The sequence below is a fragment of the Artemia franciscana genome, chromosome 17, assembly GCF_032884065.1.
Source record: "Artemia franciscana chromosome 17, ASM3288406v1, whole genome shotgun sequence".
Taxonomy (NCBI): Eukaryota; Metazoa; Arthropoda; class Branchiopoda; order Anostraca; family Artemiidae; genus Artemia; species Artemia franciscana.
Window position 1 is genome coordinate 19,097,382 of NC_088879.1, and position 17,756 is coordinate 19,115,137.

At 36.8% G+C, this 17,756-nt stretch overlaps 5 non-coding genes and 2 pseudogenes across 5 annotated transcripts; 5 read left to right on the forward strand and 2 right to left on the reverse strand.

Annotated features, from left to right (window-relative positions):
• The first annotated feature begins 342 nt into the window (after positions 1 to 342).
• LOC136038299 (U1 spliceosomal RNA) lies at positions 343 to 485 on the forward strand (annotated as a pseudogene).
• A 734-nt stretch (positions 486 to 1,219) lies between these two features.
• On the forward strand, positions 1,220 to 1,329 carry LOC136038318 (U5 spliceosomal RNA; annotated as a pseudogene).
• Positions 1,330 to 1,818: 489 nt separating this feature from the next.
• LOC136038306 (U2 spliceosomal RNA) lies at positions 1,819 to 2,002 on the forward strand. Its single transcript, XR_010620183.1, has one exon. It is a non-coding gene; the product is annotated as a U2 spliceosomal RNA (small nuclear RNA).
• Positions 2,003 to 8,049: 6,047 nt separating this feature from the next.
• LOC136038298 (U1 spliceosomal RNA) lies at positions 8,050 to 8,213 on the forward strand. Its single transcript, XR_010620179.1, has one exon. It is a non-coding gene; the product is annotated as a U1 spliceosomal RNA (small nuclear RNA).
• Positions 8,214 to 9,804: 1,591 nt separating this feature from the next.
• Positions 9,805 to 9,988, forward strand: LOC136038308 (U2 spliceosomal RNA). The gene has a single exon (XR_010620185.1). It is a non-coding gene; the product is annotated as a U2 spliceosomal RNA (small nuclear RNA).
• Positions 9,989 to 12,247: 2,259 nt separating this feature from the next.
• LOC136038307 (U2 spliceosomal RNA) lies at positions 12,248 to 12,431 on the reverse strand. Its single transcript, XR_010620184.1, has one exon. It is a non-coding gene; the product is annotated as a U2 spliceosomal RNA (small nuclear RNA).
• Positions 12,432 to 13,988: 1,557 nt separating this feature from the next.
• LOC136038326 (U5 spliceosomal RNA) lies at positions 13,989 to 14,104 on the reverse strand. The gene has a single exon (XR_010620194.1). It is a non-coding gene; the product is annotated as a U5 spliceosomal RNA (small nuclear RNA).
• Between the last annotated feature and the right edge of the window lie 3,652 nt (positions 14,105 to 17,756).

Here is a 17,756-nt window from a genome sequence, read left to right on the forward strand (position 1 = left end):
CCCTCTATGATTGTTAGAGAGAAAATAATTGGCAAAGTCAGTAGAATGGTCACTGGGTTCTCAGAAATTAGAGTTTCAACTTTTCAGTCAAATTGATAAGAGAGTGAGAAACTCCTGATTTTCTTTTCTCAAAAAGGTAAACTTGCATTTAAACGATCGAGAGGCTTGCATATGAAAATGAAATGGGGCATTCCTATTTTCAAAAACAATTCAGAGACTTGATTTACTGCTGTGAAAAAAGTTTTGTAAAGCTGCATCTGTTTAATGAATTAGAGTTTCTGAGTGGCATTCAAAGCAACCGGATTTATGTCGAAAGACATTAGTTAAATGTTAATACAATTCATACTTATATGGCTGGGAAGCTGCCTTACTTATAAAGGAGGTGCTCCCAGGGTGAGGCCTATTGGCTGACTCCTGTGGTTACCCCAAATGGAGGTAACTGAACAGCGTAATTTTTGGTAGTGGGGGTTTCGCGCGGACCCCTCTTCACACATTGAATAGGTTTTTTCCCCTGAGCCCATACTATTCTGTAATTTTGTGAATAGAAAGGAAAAAGTACGCAAATTGATAATGTTAAACTAATTAATTTAGAATATCTCTTAAATAAACACATTTTGTTTTTCTTAGTCTTGTATTAAAGCAAATGATGGGGTATCAATGTCCAGTCGCCATAATTAAATTTCCTAAACTGATTGAATTCCTGATGCATTTTGTTTTTGAAATACTCCGTAATTATCAAATATTGATTTTTAAATTGAACTAGGAATCGAAACCAATTGCTGAAATTTAAAATTAAGTCACAAAGGCTAGTCTTAAAAAGTGAAATGCCCTTGGTCACCACACATTTCATCAAGTCTATTGTATTGGCAATATATCAGACTAAGAATTCCTTCACTAACGCTAAGCTTCTTTGAATATTTTAATAGGGAGGCCTTTGGCTACAGCAATTAATCGACCATTCAGCTACATTACAATTATTTTTGGGCCTGATTACTGAATATTTATGTTATTTTCTGCGGATGTAGTTTTAGTAGTATGTCATTAAAGTTACCCATGAATTGCTGTTCATTGAATATGTTTTCGCATCATATGATTTTTTGGCCCGTATTTACTTGATTGAACATTGAATTTCTTATTGCTTTCGAACCTTGTTAAAAAAAACATGAGGATTTACTAGGTTTTATTTTTATATACCCAAGTCAACCTTAGCAATTTTCATAGCTCTGGCCTCTCCTCATATCGAGTTAATCTTTCGCCTTTTACTAAAGATTACCGTGGGGAGGGGCACTTGATGAGTCTTAACAAATTTTTGAATGCCGAAAGGCATTTCAAGATTACTTATCTAGATATTAATATTATTTAGATACTATCTTACTTATCAAGATATTAGGGTTGTCAGACAAGTAACCCTGGAAAATGCAAGATAATTCAAGTCATTTATGAACAAAAATCCAATCTTTTCAAAAATATAAAACAAATTGTGAACTTATGGGCAAATAGTAAAAAGGGACAGTAATTGTGAAATATGGCACAACTTCCAGGGGTGTCTAAATAAGCTATGTTTATAGGGAAGTAGACGTGATTAGTGTTGTTAGTCACCTAGTTGCCTACAGCCCTTCAGTTGACAAGTGGCTGGCTAGATGTTTGTTGTTATCTTTTGCAGATTACATCCAGGGAAGCTACTTTTCAGCGGGTAAGGGATACTCGAAGGCACTATTGGTTTGGCGCAATAGTATGCCAAGTCCTAGGCGCTAATAATAAGTTTCATTTTGGTACCACTGAGGCACTATTTAGTACTCTAAAAGAACTATAAATTTACTTTACTTTCGGCCTTTTGGCTAAGATCAAAGTGTAGTATCTGTTCTTATCAGCTTAATATTTGATACGGCCCCTACATGGGGCCCAGAATTATTTTTGGAAACCGGAGGGATGTCGGGGCTTGCTCCGGTCCCTTCACGCGTTGGTCCGGTATTGCAGTACCTCCGGGATTGACGCAGCCCTTTCGAAGGGAAACCAAAGTCCATGAACCCTAATCAATAATGTGTATAATACATTTTCAAACAGTTCTGCATTTTGACCAGTGTTTGCATATATTAATGGTTATTGGGAAATGTAGAGACGTTTTCAGGGGAATTTTTTGGTTGGGAGGGGGGGAGAAGAAGGAGGTTATGGGGTGGAAATTTTCTATGGAGGAATTTTTCATGGGGGAAGAATATTTCCATAAAGGGGGCGCCGCATTTTCTAGCCTTATTTAAAAAAACAATGAGAAAATAAATATGAAAAAGTTTTTTTCAACTGGAAGTATGGAGTAGCATTAAAATTTAAAACGAACAGAAAATATTACGCATATAAGGGGTTCACCTCCTCCTAATACCTCACTCTTTACACTAATGGATTTTAATTAATTTCAACTATTTATTCAACAGCCTTTGTGATTCAGGGGACAAAATTTAAGTTTTAATGCAAAGAGTTATTGACGAGTGGGCGAATCTTCTCATAAACGTGGTAAAGACATACGAACATAGAAGTTTGTTACGTAAGCTAATTCGTAAGTTACGTATATCTTTTACTAATGAAAACGTTCGTAAAAACTAAAAGTTCTAGTTGCCTTTTTAAGTACCCGAAAAATTGGAGAGCAACTGGGCCTCCTTCCCCTCCTATTTTAGCAAAATCATTTGATCAAAACTATGGGAAAGCTATTTAGCCAAATAAATAAATATGCAGATTTCGCATATTTCGGGAGCGACATTAAAACTTAAAACGAACAGAAATTAGCAAAGTCAGTAGAACGGTCACTGGTTTCTCAGAAATAAAAATTTCGACTTTTCAGTCAAATTGATAAGAGAGTGAGAAACCCCTGATTTTCTTTTCTCAAAAAGGTAAACTTGCATTTAACGATCTAGAGGCGTGCATAATAATAATAATAATAATAATTTATTCTAGAAAAAGCCCGTGGCCATAGGAAAATTACATAACAAACAAACAACAAATTAACTACATTAAATTAATACTATTTAAAGAAAACGCTCCCGATGTGCCGCTGCAATCCTTACAAATCTTGCTATTCTTTTAATACTCAGGAAATTTGTCTCTTTCATTCTATCTAGGATCCATATCTCATTCAATTTTTCTTTACCATACATATCACGCCTCCAATCATTCAATTCGACACATTCACACACAAAATGTATTAAACTTTCATCCTGAGATCCGCACATAGGACAAGCAATAGATTCTACCTTCTCCCCTTTTCTCCCTTGATACTTTCTTTTCTCCCCAATCAAAAATCCATTTCCCCTCCAATCCAAATAAGCCTTCAAATCCTCTCTACTTAACCCAACCTTCCAAAATACCTCCTCCCCCCAACTACCCTTTATCTGTCTATACAATTTTAACGACCCTGAACGATCCAGACTTGCCCACCATATCTGTATTTATTGGTTCTTCAACCCCTCTTGTACCTCCCTTATTACTATTTTTTCATACCCATAATCCCCTTTCCTTCATTCCACCATTCCCCTAATCCACACTTATCTAAGATATCCTTAATCTCCGCCGGCCACCCTGTTTTACTATTCTGTCTCAACGCCTCTAAGTATGCTGCCTTTGCTACCGTAAATCTCTGCATACCCAGTATCCTAACCCAATATCTCACCATGGTCACTAGCCTCATAGATCGCAGCGATATTAGCCCTAAATCCCCCTGGATTACCAAATTACTAAACGAATCCCATAGTCCTAACATCCTCTTATAATATCTCATCATAACCACCTCAAGTTTTGGACCTTTCTGATAGCCCCGGATCTCTGCTTCATAATGCATCGCCGGTACTATCTTACTTGTCCAAATCCTCTTATGTTCTCTAATATCTCTCACCCGTCTAAGACTACTCCTCGCTATTTCACCGCTAATATACCTCCCCCTTGCATTCGCTAGATCCAGATGCCCACTGAATTTCCCATTACTAGTAAACTTTACCCCAAGATAAACAAATTCATTATTCACTGGTATAGTTTCACCTTAAAAGAAAAAATTCACATCTTCACTTTCCATGGCTTTACGACCAAATACCATCACCACTGACTTCGATGTGTTCAGGATTAACTTCTTCTCTTCCAAATAAACCTCCGTAATCTCTAATAATTGTTGCAGTTTCTCCTTTGTTTCAGCCAGTAATACGATGTCGTCAGCAAATAGTAGTAAGCACAGTTTAAGCAAATCTATCGATAACATTGGTGCATTATTCTTAACGAAAAATTCATTGGCATCATTTAAATAAAGGCTAAACAATTTTAGTGACAGCACACATCCCTGCTTTAGTCCCAATAAAGAATGCACCGGAGTTGAGCACTTTCCCGCCACTTTCACTACTAACTTCACGTACTTATACATTTCGCACAGCAACGATACGAAATAGTGAGGCAGTCCTAAAGATAACAGGTTTAACATTAACAAGTTCCTATCGACATTATCATATGCTCCTTTCAGGTCTAAAAAAGCTGCATATAACCTCCCCCCTTTTCCTTTCCTATACTTCTCTACCATAATTCTCAAAGTAAAAATATGATCTACTGCACTATGATTTTTTCTAAGCCCTACCTGAAAAGGGGATAGCAGTTCCTTTACCTCCAACCACTTCCCTAATCTTGAGTCTATAACCTTGCAGAAAATCTTACTCATCACATTTCCTAAACTAATTATTGTATAATTACTATGATCCTGTCTGTTACCTTTTTTGAAAATTGGTATTCCTACTGACACATTCCACTGATCAGGCCATTTCCTTTTTTCAGTCACAAAACTGAAAACTGCTGCTAAAACTGGTACTAGAACTGTTTTCCCCATTTTCCAAATCTTTGCTGGTATTCCATCCACCCCCGGCGCCGAAGATCTCTTCATTCCTTTTAGGCTTGCACAAACTTCCTCTACCTTGATCGGTTCTAATAGACTATAATCCTCATGTCTTAAGGGGAAACCATTCTGCTCTCGTAGCTCCTTTGCTAAACTCCCTATACCGTCTCCATATTGCTCCCTTTTGCTAGTGTCCTGCTCCAGGTATGTTTTCCACGACTCAGCTGGAGGTATGTGTTTGTCGTTGGCCTTGAATTCCCGCCTTACTTCACTCCAAAACTGTTTTGGGTCTTTTGACAAGTATTCCTCGCTGATCTTTATAGCCCTAATCTCTTCTACTTGTTTTTTTCTCATTTTTATTAACCTCTTGTAGATTTTTCTCTCTGTTCGGTACTCCGATAAATGATTATTCATTTCCTGGTCATTTAGTGCTCCTTTCACTTTCCTGAGAAGTTGAATAAGGTTTACTTTCAGCCTCCGACAATCCTCATCAAAGAATTCGTTTGTATTTCTCACCATCTCCTTGTTATTTGATATTCCACTGCATTTCTGATATACTTCCTCTGATATTTCTTGCACGGCTTCTTCTAACTTCCTTTCTCCCAGTATATATATGCATTCCTCCACCCTTTTCTGCATCTGTTCACTTTCCAACAATTTTTTCAAACGGTTTTCCTCCATACAATCTACCCTAATCTGCTGCTTCATTACCTTCCTACCCTTATCTTCCATCTTTCTCTCATTCCTCCAACTATATCTCTCACCCTCTATCTCATTTATCCATTTCTTCGCCTGTCCTGCCTTCATGACTACCTCTATTGGCTGGTGGTCTGATCCTACAACATCCATAACATAAAAATCCAAACAATTTTCCCATAACCTCCTATCAACCATAATATAATCAATCACGCTAGGCTTCCCCGAACCAAAGCACGTAAAATATCCCCTTTCATGATCTTTACCCACCCTTCTATTCAAAATTATCAACCGACCCTCACTACAAAAATTTATCAACTTATGGCCCCACCTATTTTTCCTCCTAGTTTCATCTTTGCTTGTCCTACCTTTCGGGCATCCATTTCTTCCATACCATTCAACCATACTCTCCATTCCTGATAAAGAAGGGTTGCCAAGATCCACCTGTATGTCTTCAACCTCCGTACTCGTACCTGTGTAGGTGTTGAAATCACCTAGTAATACAAAAAAATGGTCACTAAACAGCTCAACATAATTAACATACTCCTCAATTAATATGTCCCATGTATATTCATTCATATAAGAACTATTTTCAGGGGTTATATATACACAGCCTATAACATACCTCTTATACCACATGGACATTTGTAACCACATTATGTTTTCTGACGCACTTAATAGCCTATGGATGCTATCAAATATATCATCCCGGATCAATACCACTATCCCCCCATAATGTCGACCATTACTCGATTTATTTCTCACTCTTTCAAAAACATTGTACCCTTCAACACTTAATGGGTTTTTCCCATCACTCCATGTCTCTACTAGTCCAACTATATCTTTCTTGTCATTATCAATACACGCTTCCTTCAAAAGATTACTTAGTTTTGTTGCTGAAAACCCTTGTATATTCCAATGCACCATGCGTACTACCCTTTCACTAGAATTTTCACTATGGCCCCCCGTTTCCTATTCATCACCAGCAGTTACTATAGTCCCTTGACTCGGCTGTTCTCTTGACATGCTTTCACCATCACTTGCCCTCACCTCAAGACCACTGCCCTCAATTGGTGATTCCTGGTTGAGCACTCCCACTAATCGTGACTTTCTGATAGGCTGAATTTGATCGTCACTTGGACTTATTATCCTAGCATGGTCGCGTTTGGCCCGTGGTTCAGGCCTCCCGGGCATCTTCAAAGCAACCGTATTTTTCGGTGTAATAAATGTCGTTGTGGTTCGAATATCCGTGTTTGGATCGTCCAATTCATTTTCATTGGCTGAAAAATATCCTTGCAAGCTACCTGTAGATTCTGACCTGCTACGCGTTGAAGTCTCATGGTCAAGGGACTGACGGCTCTGACCTTGAAGCTTTCCCAAAGCTATCGGGACCATATCTCTAACACTCGGACCTCTTACTTCAATTATTTTCTCATCCTCAAAATCATACGTCAAGATCTTGTCCTGTAAAATTAGCCTCACCCCCCTTAATTTAGCAGGCATATTTTTTGACCTAGCCTCCGCTAGTAGTGGTTTTAGCTTATCTCGAGCCATACGCTCTCTTTCCGTGTAATCAGGGGATATATTCAACTTATGACGGCTAAATAGCCCAAAGGATCTCAACACCAAATCTCTTAGAGGCTTGCTAATAAATTTAATGAAAACCGGGGGCACGCCATTATTTTTAGAACGAAGGCAGAAAACATCCTTTATGTCTCGCCTCTCTAGATCCAAATTCGGGACAATTTCATTTAAGCATGACAAAATATCTGACGCTAGACTGGGTCCTCGATGTTTTGGGTTAAAATTGTATATAATCAAATTCATGTTCTTCAATTCTTTTTCAAGAAAATCTATCTTGGACTGGGTTTTCCGCAAATCTTTATTAACAGTCGAGCAGCTTAATGCCAATCCCGCTATCTCCGATTTAATTGCTCTGTTGGTTTCCTCTACCTTGCAAGAAAATTCCGAAAAAATCGTCTTTAGGCCTTCAATTCCCTCAGCCAAAATCTCTATTTTATTTACTGAGGCTCTTAGACTTTGCATCTCCTTTATCAGTTGTTTTATACCTTCATCGCTCATCTTAGTGTATTAAATATTATGCCAAAATCTTGCCTTCGATATACCTTTCTTATTTACCCTCGCACCGGTCTTCGAGCTTTTCTCAAAAATTTTGTCTTTAGTGGCCGACAAAAACCAGATAAATCCAACTATATCCAAAGGCAATCGTTGCACAATGAAATAACTATCCAAAAAGTTGAAAACTGGCCAAACAATAAAACTGGTTTAGATCTATATAGGTCAAAGACTGATGAAATGGAATATGAAAATTAAATGGGGCATTCCTATTTTCAAAAATAATTCAGAAACTTGATTCACTGCTGTGAAAAAAGTATTGTAAAGCTGCATCTGTTTAATGAATTAGAGTTTCTGAGTGGCATTCAAAGCGACCGGATTTATGTCAAAAGACATTAGTAAAATGTTAGATTTTTGAAGAATTCATATTTACCTAGCTGGGGAGCTGGCTTGATCATGAAGGAGGTGCTCCCAGGGTGAGGCCTTTTCATTGCACTTTGGATTGGCTGATCCCTGTGATTACCCCAAATGGGGGCAACTCAACGGCGCAATTTTTGGTAATAGGGGACTGGGTTCCTGCGGACCTCTGTCCATACATTGAATAGGTTTCTTCCTTTGAGGACGCACTATGTTTCAATTTTTTGAATTGAAAGGAAAAAGTATGCAAATTGATAATGTTTAAACCAAGTAAATTAGAACATCTCTTAAATAAACACATTTTGTTTTTCTTAGTATTGTATTAAAACAAATGGCGGGGTATCAATGACCAGTCGCCATAATTAAATTAAATTGCCTAAACTGATTGAATTCCTGATGCATTTTGTTTTTGAAAATACTCCGTAATTATCAAACACTGATTTTTAAATTGAACTAGGAATCGAATCAAATTGCTGAAATTTAAATTAAGTCACAAAGGCTAGTCTTAAAAAGTAAAATGCTCTTGGTCACCACACATTTCATCAAGTCAATTGCATTGGCAACTTATCAAACTAAGAATTCCTTCACTACCGCTAAGCTTCTTGGAATATTTTTTAAGGGGCGCCTTTGGCTACAGCAATTGATAGACCATTCAGATACATTACAAATATTTTTGGGCCTGATTACAAATATTTATGTTATTTTCTGTGGATATAGTTTTAGTAGCATGTCATTAAAGTTGCCCATGAATTGCTATTCATTGAATATGTTTTCGCATCATATGATTTTGGGCCGGATTTTGGCCCAAAAATCATGTGATGCGGCTAAATGTGGCTGGCTAAATGTTTGTTGTTATCTTTTGCAGATTACGTCCAAGGGAAGCTACTTTTAAGCGGGTAAGGGATGCTCGAAGTCACTCTTGGCTTGGTGCAATAGCGTGCCAAGTCTTAGGTGCTCTTGAGTCTATATTATCTTAGGGCCCTCATTCCTCCCCCGTTTAGGAACCGTATTTCCATTCCAGTTTAGGGGTTCCTCTAAAATGAGGCAGTTTTGAGATCTTACTGGGGCAAATCCTTTCATTTGGGTATTCTATTGGTTCTTTAGCAGGCTTTTCCTGCAGAACCGTCCTAAATTTTACAGAAATCTATTTTGTCTCCTGAGGGAGAAGACTTTGTGATTGATGGGCCAATGGGCCTGTACGAGATTGGATGGAAAAAATTCTTGTATTTATTTCTTAAGCTACATTTAGTAGCTTAAGATTATTTAGATGGTGTAAATGCGAGCCAAGTCCAAGCTACATTTAGTTTTCTTTTGTTTCGTCTTAAAAAGTAACTATTTCTGGATTTGTTATCCTTAGAGCATAGCCACGTAATTTATTTAGGCTAAAAAGTAAAAGGCAAAGCCTTGCTCAAGAAATCTGAACAAAACTAACTCAAATCCATACACACTATTACTGCTTAAAGTAATTCATCTTCTGCCCTTGAAAAATCAAAAGATACCACCATCTTGGAATGCAACTTTCCTCGTACTACTTTGTTTCTACTAAGTCCTTCTAGCTCGACTCCATCTTATAGGACTTTTTTTTCATTTCTTTTGCTTTTCTACAGCGGCGTAATTTCGTCAAAATCCAAACTTGAAGGGGATGGGGGAGCAAAGATGGAACCCTTTATCCAAAATAAAGTGAAAATAGCAGTAAAAACTAAAAAGATGCCATTTGGTACCACAAGGGCACTATTTAGTACTCTAAAATAACTATAAATTTACTTTACTTTCGGCCTTTTGGCTAAGATCAAAGTTAAGAATCTGTTCTTATCAGCTTAATATTTGATACGACCCCAACATGGGGCCCAGAATTATTTTTAGAAACCGGAGGGATGTCGGGGCTTGCTCCGCTCCCTTCACGCGTTGGCCCGGTATTGCAGTACCTCCGGGATCGACGCACCCCTTTCGAGGGGAAACCAAAGTCCTATAACGGAATTTTGATACCAATAGTTACGTCAAAAGAATCGCATTTTAATGCTTATTTTAAATATATAAGTTTCATCAAGTTTTGTCTTACCCATCAAAAGTTACGAGCCTGAGAAAATCTGCCCTATTTTAGAAGATAGGGTGAAACAACCCCTAAAAGCCATAGAATCTTAATGAAAACCACGCCATCAGATTAAGCTTATCAGAAAACCCTATTGTACAAGTTCCAAGATCCCATCTACAAAAATGTGGAATTTTGTATTTTTTGCCAGAAGACAAATCACGGATGCGTGTTTATTTGTTTTTTTTTTTTTTCCCAGGGGTGATCGTATCGACCCAGTGGTCCTAGAATTTTGGGAGAGGGCTCATTCGAACGGAAATAAAAAGTTCTGTTGCCATTTTTAAGTTACCAAGAAAATCGGAGGGCACCTGGGCCCCCTCCCACGCTCATCTTTTCCCCAGAGTAGTCGGATCAAAATTCTGAGATAGCCATTTTATTCAACATAGTCTAAAAACCTTATAACTATGCCTTTGGGGACGACTTACTCCCCCACAGTCCCCGTGGGAGGGGCTGCAAGTTGCAAATTTTGACCAGTGTTTGCATATATTAATGGTTATTGGGAAATGTTTTCAGGGGAATTTTTTGTTGGGAGGGGGGGAGAAGAAGGGGCTATGTGGTGGAAATTTTCCATGGGGGAAGAAGATTTCCATAAAGGGGGCGCCGCATTTTCTAGCATTATTTAAAAAAAACAATGAGAAAATAAATATGAAAAAGTTTTTTTCAACTGGAAGTATGGAGTAGCATTAAAATTTAAAACGAACAGAAAATATTACGCATATAAGGGGTTCACCTCCTCTTAATACCCACTCTTTACACTAAAGGATTTTTAGTAATTTCAACTTTTTATTCTACAGCCTTTGTGATTCAGGGGACAAAATTTAAGCTTTAATGCAAAGAGTTATTGACGAGTGGGCGAACCTTCTCATAAACGTAATAAAGACATACGAACATAGAAGTTTGTTACGTAAGCTAATTCGTAAGTTACGTATATCTTTAACTAATGAAAACGTTCGTAAAAACTAAAAGTTCTAGTTGCCTTTTTAAGTACCCGAAAAATTGGAGAGCAGCTGGGCCTCCTTCTCCTCGTATTTTAGCAAAATCATTCGATCAAAACTATGGGAAAGCCATTTAGCCAAATAAATAAATATGCAAATTTCGCTTTAATTATTCTGCGGAGAGCCGAAATCAAAACATGGATTAACTAAAAAACATTCAGAAATTAAATTAAAAAAACAAGTTTTTTTTAACTGAAAGTAAGGAGCGACATTAAAACTTAAAACGAACAGAATTTACCCCGTATATGAAAGGGGCTGCTCCTTCTTCAACGCCCTGTTCTTTACGCTAAAGTTTTTACTGTTTTAGAAAGTAGAGTTGAGAGAAAGAAACAAACTTTAGTGCAAAGAGCAAGGCGTTGAAAAAGGAGCAGCCCTTTTCATATACGGGCTAATTTCTGTTCGTTTTAAGTTTTAATGTCGCTTCTTACTTTCAGTTAGAAAAAACTTGTTTTTTTTATTTAATTCAAAGTGAAGAAAGACCCTGCCATTTGTTACTTAGTCCTTGAATATATTGGAAATCCTTTCTTTTTTTTCAAAACGAACAGAATTTACCAAGTATATGAAAGGGGCTGCTCCTTCTTCAACGCCTTGCTCTTTGCACTAAAGTTTGATTCTTTCTCTCAACTCTACTTTTTCATTAGTAAAATATAGAAACGTAAAAGAACGTTTTCGTTAGTAAAATATATACATAACTTACGAATTAGCTTACGTAACAAACTTCTATGTTCGTATTCAACCACATAGCCCCTTCTTCTCCCCCCTCCCAACCAAAAAATTCCCCTGAAAACGTCTCTACATTTCCCAATAACCATGGGCCCAGGTACCCTCCAATTTTCTTGGTCACATAAAAAGGGCACTAGAACTTTTCATTTCCGTTCGAATGAGCCCTCTCCAAAAATTCTAGGACCACTGGGTCGATACGATCACCCCAGAGAAAAAAAACAACAAAAAAAACAAAAAACAAATAAACACGCATCTGTGATTTGTCTTCTGGCAAAAAATACAAAATTCCACATTTTTGTAGAAAGGATCTTGGAACTTGTACAATAGGATTTTCTGAGCGATGAAGGTATAAAACAACTGATAAAGGATTAGGGTTCATGGACTTTGGTTTCCCCTCGTAAGGGGTGCGTCAATCCCGGAGGTACTGCAATACCGGGCCAACGCGTGAAGGGAGCGGAGCAAGCCCCGACATCCCTCCGGTTTCCAAAAATAATTCTGGGCCCCATGTAGGGGCCGTATCAAATATTAAGCTGATAAGAACAGATATTACACTTTGATCTTAGCCAAAAGGCCGAAAGTAAAGTAAGTTTATAGTTCTTTTAGAGTACTAAATAGTGCCTCTGTGGTACCAAATGGCTTCTTTTTAGTTTTTACTGCTATTTTCACTTTATTTTGGATAAAGGGTTCCATCTTTGCTCCCCCATCCCCTTCAAGTTTGGATTTTGACGGAATTACGCCGCTCTAGAAAAGCAAAAGAAATGAAAAAAAAGTCCTATAAGATGGAGTCGACCTAGAAGGACTTAGTAGAAATAAAGTAGTACCAGGAAAGTTGCATTCCAAGATGGTGGTATCTTTTGATTTTTCAAGGGCAGAAGATGAACTAACTTATGCAGTGATAGTGTGAATGGATTTGAGTTAGTTTTGTTCAGATTTCTTGAGCAATGCTTTGCCTTTTACTTTTTAGCCTAAATAAATTACGTGGCTATGCTCTAAGGATAACAAATCCAGAAATAGTTACTTTTTAAGACGAAACAAAAGAGGACTAAATTTAGTTGGGACTTGAATCGCTTTTACACCATCAAAGGGCTTAAGAAATAAATACAAGAATCGTTACCGTTCCAATTTCGTAAAGGCCCATTGGCCCATCACAAAGTCTTCTCCATCTGGAGGCAAAATAGACTTGTGTAAAATTCAGGACGGTTCTGGAGGAAGGCCTTCAAAAGAAAAAAGGGCCAGTCCTGACCACACCAATTCCTTGTGCCAAAATATGTTGCAGAATGTATTTCAGTCATTTCAGACCGAGGAATCATTAGTTTAGCTGTTAGAATGCCATACTTCAGACTCCCCGAATGTATCAGCGAAGATAAAACTTTGAGGTTGTAAATCACGGGGATTTTGTGTTATATTTGCATTTAGGCTCCAGGCTGCTCCTTCCTCACAGACCCGTTTCTTGGTCTCCCTTCACATGAAGAATCGGCTGTTGATTCTCTTTTCCCTTCACACAGAGAACTGTCTCTTGAATCGTGTTCTCCCGCCAGACTGAGTATTGTGTCTAGAAACCAATGGAATCCCCAAATGAAAGGATTTGCCCAACTGTAAGATCTCAAAACTCCTCATTTTAGAGGAATCCCCTAAACTGGAAATACGGCTCCTAGACGAGGGAGGAATGAGGACCCTAAGAGATTCGGGACTCAAGGGCGCCTAGGACTTGGAACACTAATGCACCAGACCAGGAGTGCCTTCGAGCATCCCTTAACCGCTGAAAAGTAGCTTCCCTGGATGTCATCTGCAAAGATAACAACAAACATCTAGCCAGCTACTTGTCAACTGAAGGGTTGTAGGCAACTAGGCGACTAACAACACTAATCACGTCTACTTCGCTATAAACATAGCTTATTTAGACACCCCTGGAAGTTGTGACATATTTCACAATTACTGTCCCTTTTTACTTTTCGCCCATAAGTTCAAAATTTGTTTTATATTTTTGAAAAGATTGGATTTTTGTTCATAAATGACTTCAATTATCTTGCATTTTCCAGGGTTACTTGTCTGATAACCCTAATATCCTGATAAGTAAGATAATATATAAATAATATCTAGATAAGTAGTCTTAAAACATTAAAACATACTACAATAGTGTAGACTAGTCTGCCTTTCGGCATTCAAAAATTTGTTAAGACTCATCAAGTGCCCCTCCCCACGGTAATCTTTAATAAAAGGCGAAAGATTAACTCGATATGAGGAGAAGTCAGAGCTATGAAAATTGCTAAGGTTGACATGGGTATATAAAAATAAATCCTAGTAAATTCTCGTAGTTTTTTTTAACAAGGTTCGAAAGCAATAAGAAATTCAATGTTCAATCAAGTAAATACGGGCCAAAAAATCATATGATGCGAAAACATATTCAATGAACAGCAATTCATGGGCAACTTTAATGACATACTACTAAAACTACATCCGCAGAAAATAGCATAAATATTTAGTAATCAGGCCCAAAAATAATTGTAATGTAGCTGAATGGTCGATCAATTGCTGTAGCCAAAGGCCCCCCTTTTAAAATATTCCAAGAAGCTTAGCGGTAGTGAAGGAATTCTTAGTCTGATATGTTGCCAATGCAATTGACTTGATGAAATGTGTGGTGACCAAGGGCATTCCACTTTTTAAGACTAGCCTTTGTGACTTAATTTAGATTTCAGCAATTTGATTCGATTCCTAGTTCAATTTAAAAATCAGTATTTGATAATTACGGAGTATTTTCAAAAACAAAATGCATCAGGAATTCAATCAGTTTAGGCAATTTAATTTAATTATGGCGACTGGTCATTGATACCCCATCATTTGATTTAATACAATACTAAGAAAAAGAAAATGTGTTTATTTAAGAGATGTTCTAATTTACTTGGTTTAAACATTATCAATTTGCATACTTTTTCCTTTCAATTCACAAAATTACAACATAGTGCGGGCTCAAAGGAAGAAACCTATTCAATGTGTGGACAGAGGTCCGCACGAACGCAGTCCCCCAATCCAAAAATTACGCTGTTGAGTTACCCCCATTTGGGGTAATCACAGGGGTCAGCCTAAAAAGGTCAGCCTTTAAATATTATTTAAAAAAAAAGTGAGTGCAAGTGTTTTTTGTTTTATTCAACAAATAGCAAGAAATCATTTCAATCATTACTTTCACCTTTCACCAAAATACCAAACATGAAGATTTCACGTCAGCCCTCTCGGAGCATATCTTTAATTTTCCAAATCATTTTATTTTGTTTGAAAATGTTTCTTTGATTACTAGGGACCAAGGTTTAAAGCAAAATTTCAGGGAGACAATCGAAATTAAAAAAATTCTATTCCAGAATAAGTCCATAAACAGAGATACAGGCGAATTCGGATTGAACTCAATTTATGATAATTTACTTAAGTCTAATAAAGTAAATACCACCTCATCTAAGAGCTATGACCTCTGTCCACGTAATATGTCAGATACTTCTAATGAACCGGAACCAAAAAGGTCAAAGAGATTTGCCTCGGCTGTTGCATTGAAAAAAAATAAGAGCAATAAATTATATGTAATTAGTTTATTAGGTATAAATTTTGTTTATTTTTATTCATGTCTTTTAGTTTTACTGCTGATGATGAACACTATATATATGTTCGAAATATCCAGTTAAATAATTTTATATCTATTCACTGTCAATAAAAAGGTTTCATCCCTATTTTGAACTGTTTTACTTTCGTCATGGAATGGCAGTGTGGTCTTCGAAGTTATCTACGTCGAGTATATGGGGATAATGTGACCAAGGAGGTGTCTAAATATATCCATAAGAGACACACAAATGTTATAAATCAACAAGATTGTTGACTAACTAAAATTGTCATTTTTCCTAGTGAGAAACCCAACGGACAACATGATTTGTCATTTACTTATAAAGGTGAGTCAATAAAGATAGCCCCTCAGATATAAGTATTTGGGACACGAACTCGCAGCAAATGGGGACTGGGCAGAACAAGTTTCAACTTGTTGCCCGAAGTCATTCTTACATTCTTCATCACCAAATCTATTGTGATTTAATTTGACACCTCCCTCAGAAACCTTGAAAGTTTTTCCATAATTACATTGCCCTTTTTGAAGACCCAGGATCCCTATATCAAATCTTATTTGTAAAAGTAATAAAAATTGCATGGCTTACAGTCCTTGCCTTAGCAGCTATGTGAGTTATGTCATCTCTAAGGGTATAGTGAATTCACTATAAGGGTATAGTTATACTGTTTAATTTTAATACTAAACCATCTGATTACATCTGACCTCCCAAACTGTCTAATTCATTCGAGTTCGAAGACTTTAAAAGTTTTTCGGTTTCCCATGGTTATTTAAATTTTTCAATGTCATTTTCTCTTGAGTCTTTTATCAAATCTGCCACTCTTACCAACCTATTATGCACTGATCAGCATCAAGTCTTTCGTTTTGCTGATTTTCAGAAAATCTAGTCCTTGCCAGCAGGCTACTTTTCAGGACAGAAAGATACAAAACAAACGAAACCCTTCAATCAGCATAGAAATTGGCAAACTTTTTAAGAATATGAAAATCATTAATTTTTTAATTTTTTTACAATGCCAGAAAGATTCCTATGAAGTGAATCCATTTTCTAAAGAAATTCTAAAAAAATCAAAATTCTTAAAAAATCGCTAAGAGCCTGAATATTTGGGGACGACTTAGTAAAGTTTCAGTCCAGCTGTAAAGTTAATTTGTTACTTTTAAAAGGAAGGTAAACCATAAGCCATAAAATTTATACGTACCCTTTCTAAAACATTTAATGTTTTTTAATATACTGGTTACTTTATGAATAACGAATATGAAATAATTGAATAGCCACAAAACCTTGAGACTATCTTTTCTTGTAATGTTTTTAGGATAATGGTATAGCCATTGAAATAAACAGAAAAGCACAAAAATAGACAGAGAACATGGATTATACGAAATTATAGAAATTTCCCATAATATTAATAGAAAACTTTTTGTTGGCAGGAGACAAAAGAAGATGAAAAAAAGAACCTTTTTTAGAAAAAAACTTAGCGATAAATAGCCAAGAAACATATTTATGCTAAACAAGGTTAGCCATACATAACAATGAAATACAAAAAGTAGCTAAACAAGGTAATCCATTCATTTAGATAATGCAAAATATTTCAAAGATCAAGCAGTATAGGAGTTATTTTTAGCAAGAACTCATAAGGTCTTTGCATCATTATGAAACGTGCCACGCTCGCGATTTTGTTGTCCCGCACAAAAGCGGAACCAAGGCAGGCTTCCCTACAAGATTTTCGGGGCCTAATGTGTGGAAATTTGTTCCAGGGAGCATTCGGGCGGCTGAGCTCCTGGGGTTATTTACAAATAAACTGAAAAAGTATTTGCTTTTAGTAAGATCTTTCCATGGCGATAATATATTATGAGGGAAGAGAATTTCCATGAAGGGGACGCAGGATATTCTGGCATGATTAAATATAACAATGAGAAAATAAAAATAATCTTTTTTTAACTTGAAGTAATGAGCAGCATTAAAACTCAAAACGAACAAAAAATATTACCTACATTAGAGGGTTTGTCTCCTCAAAAATTCTTTGCTCTTTACGCTAAAGTATTTTTTAGTAATTTCAACTATTTATTCTACGGTCTTTGTGATTCAGAGGTCATTCTTAAAGAATTGGGACAATTCCTTGAGTGTAAAGAGCGAGGTATTGACGAGGAGGCAAACGCCCTCAAATACGTAATAAAATGCACAAATATAGAAGTTCATTACGTAATTTAATTCGTAAGTTACGCATATTTATTACTAACAAAAAAGTTTGCAAAAAAATAAAAATTTTAGTTGTATTTTTAAGTAGCCTAAAACCAGAGGTCAACTAGGCCTCC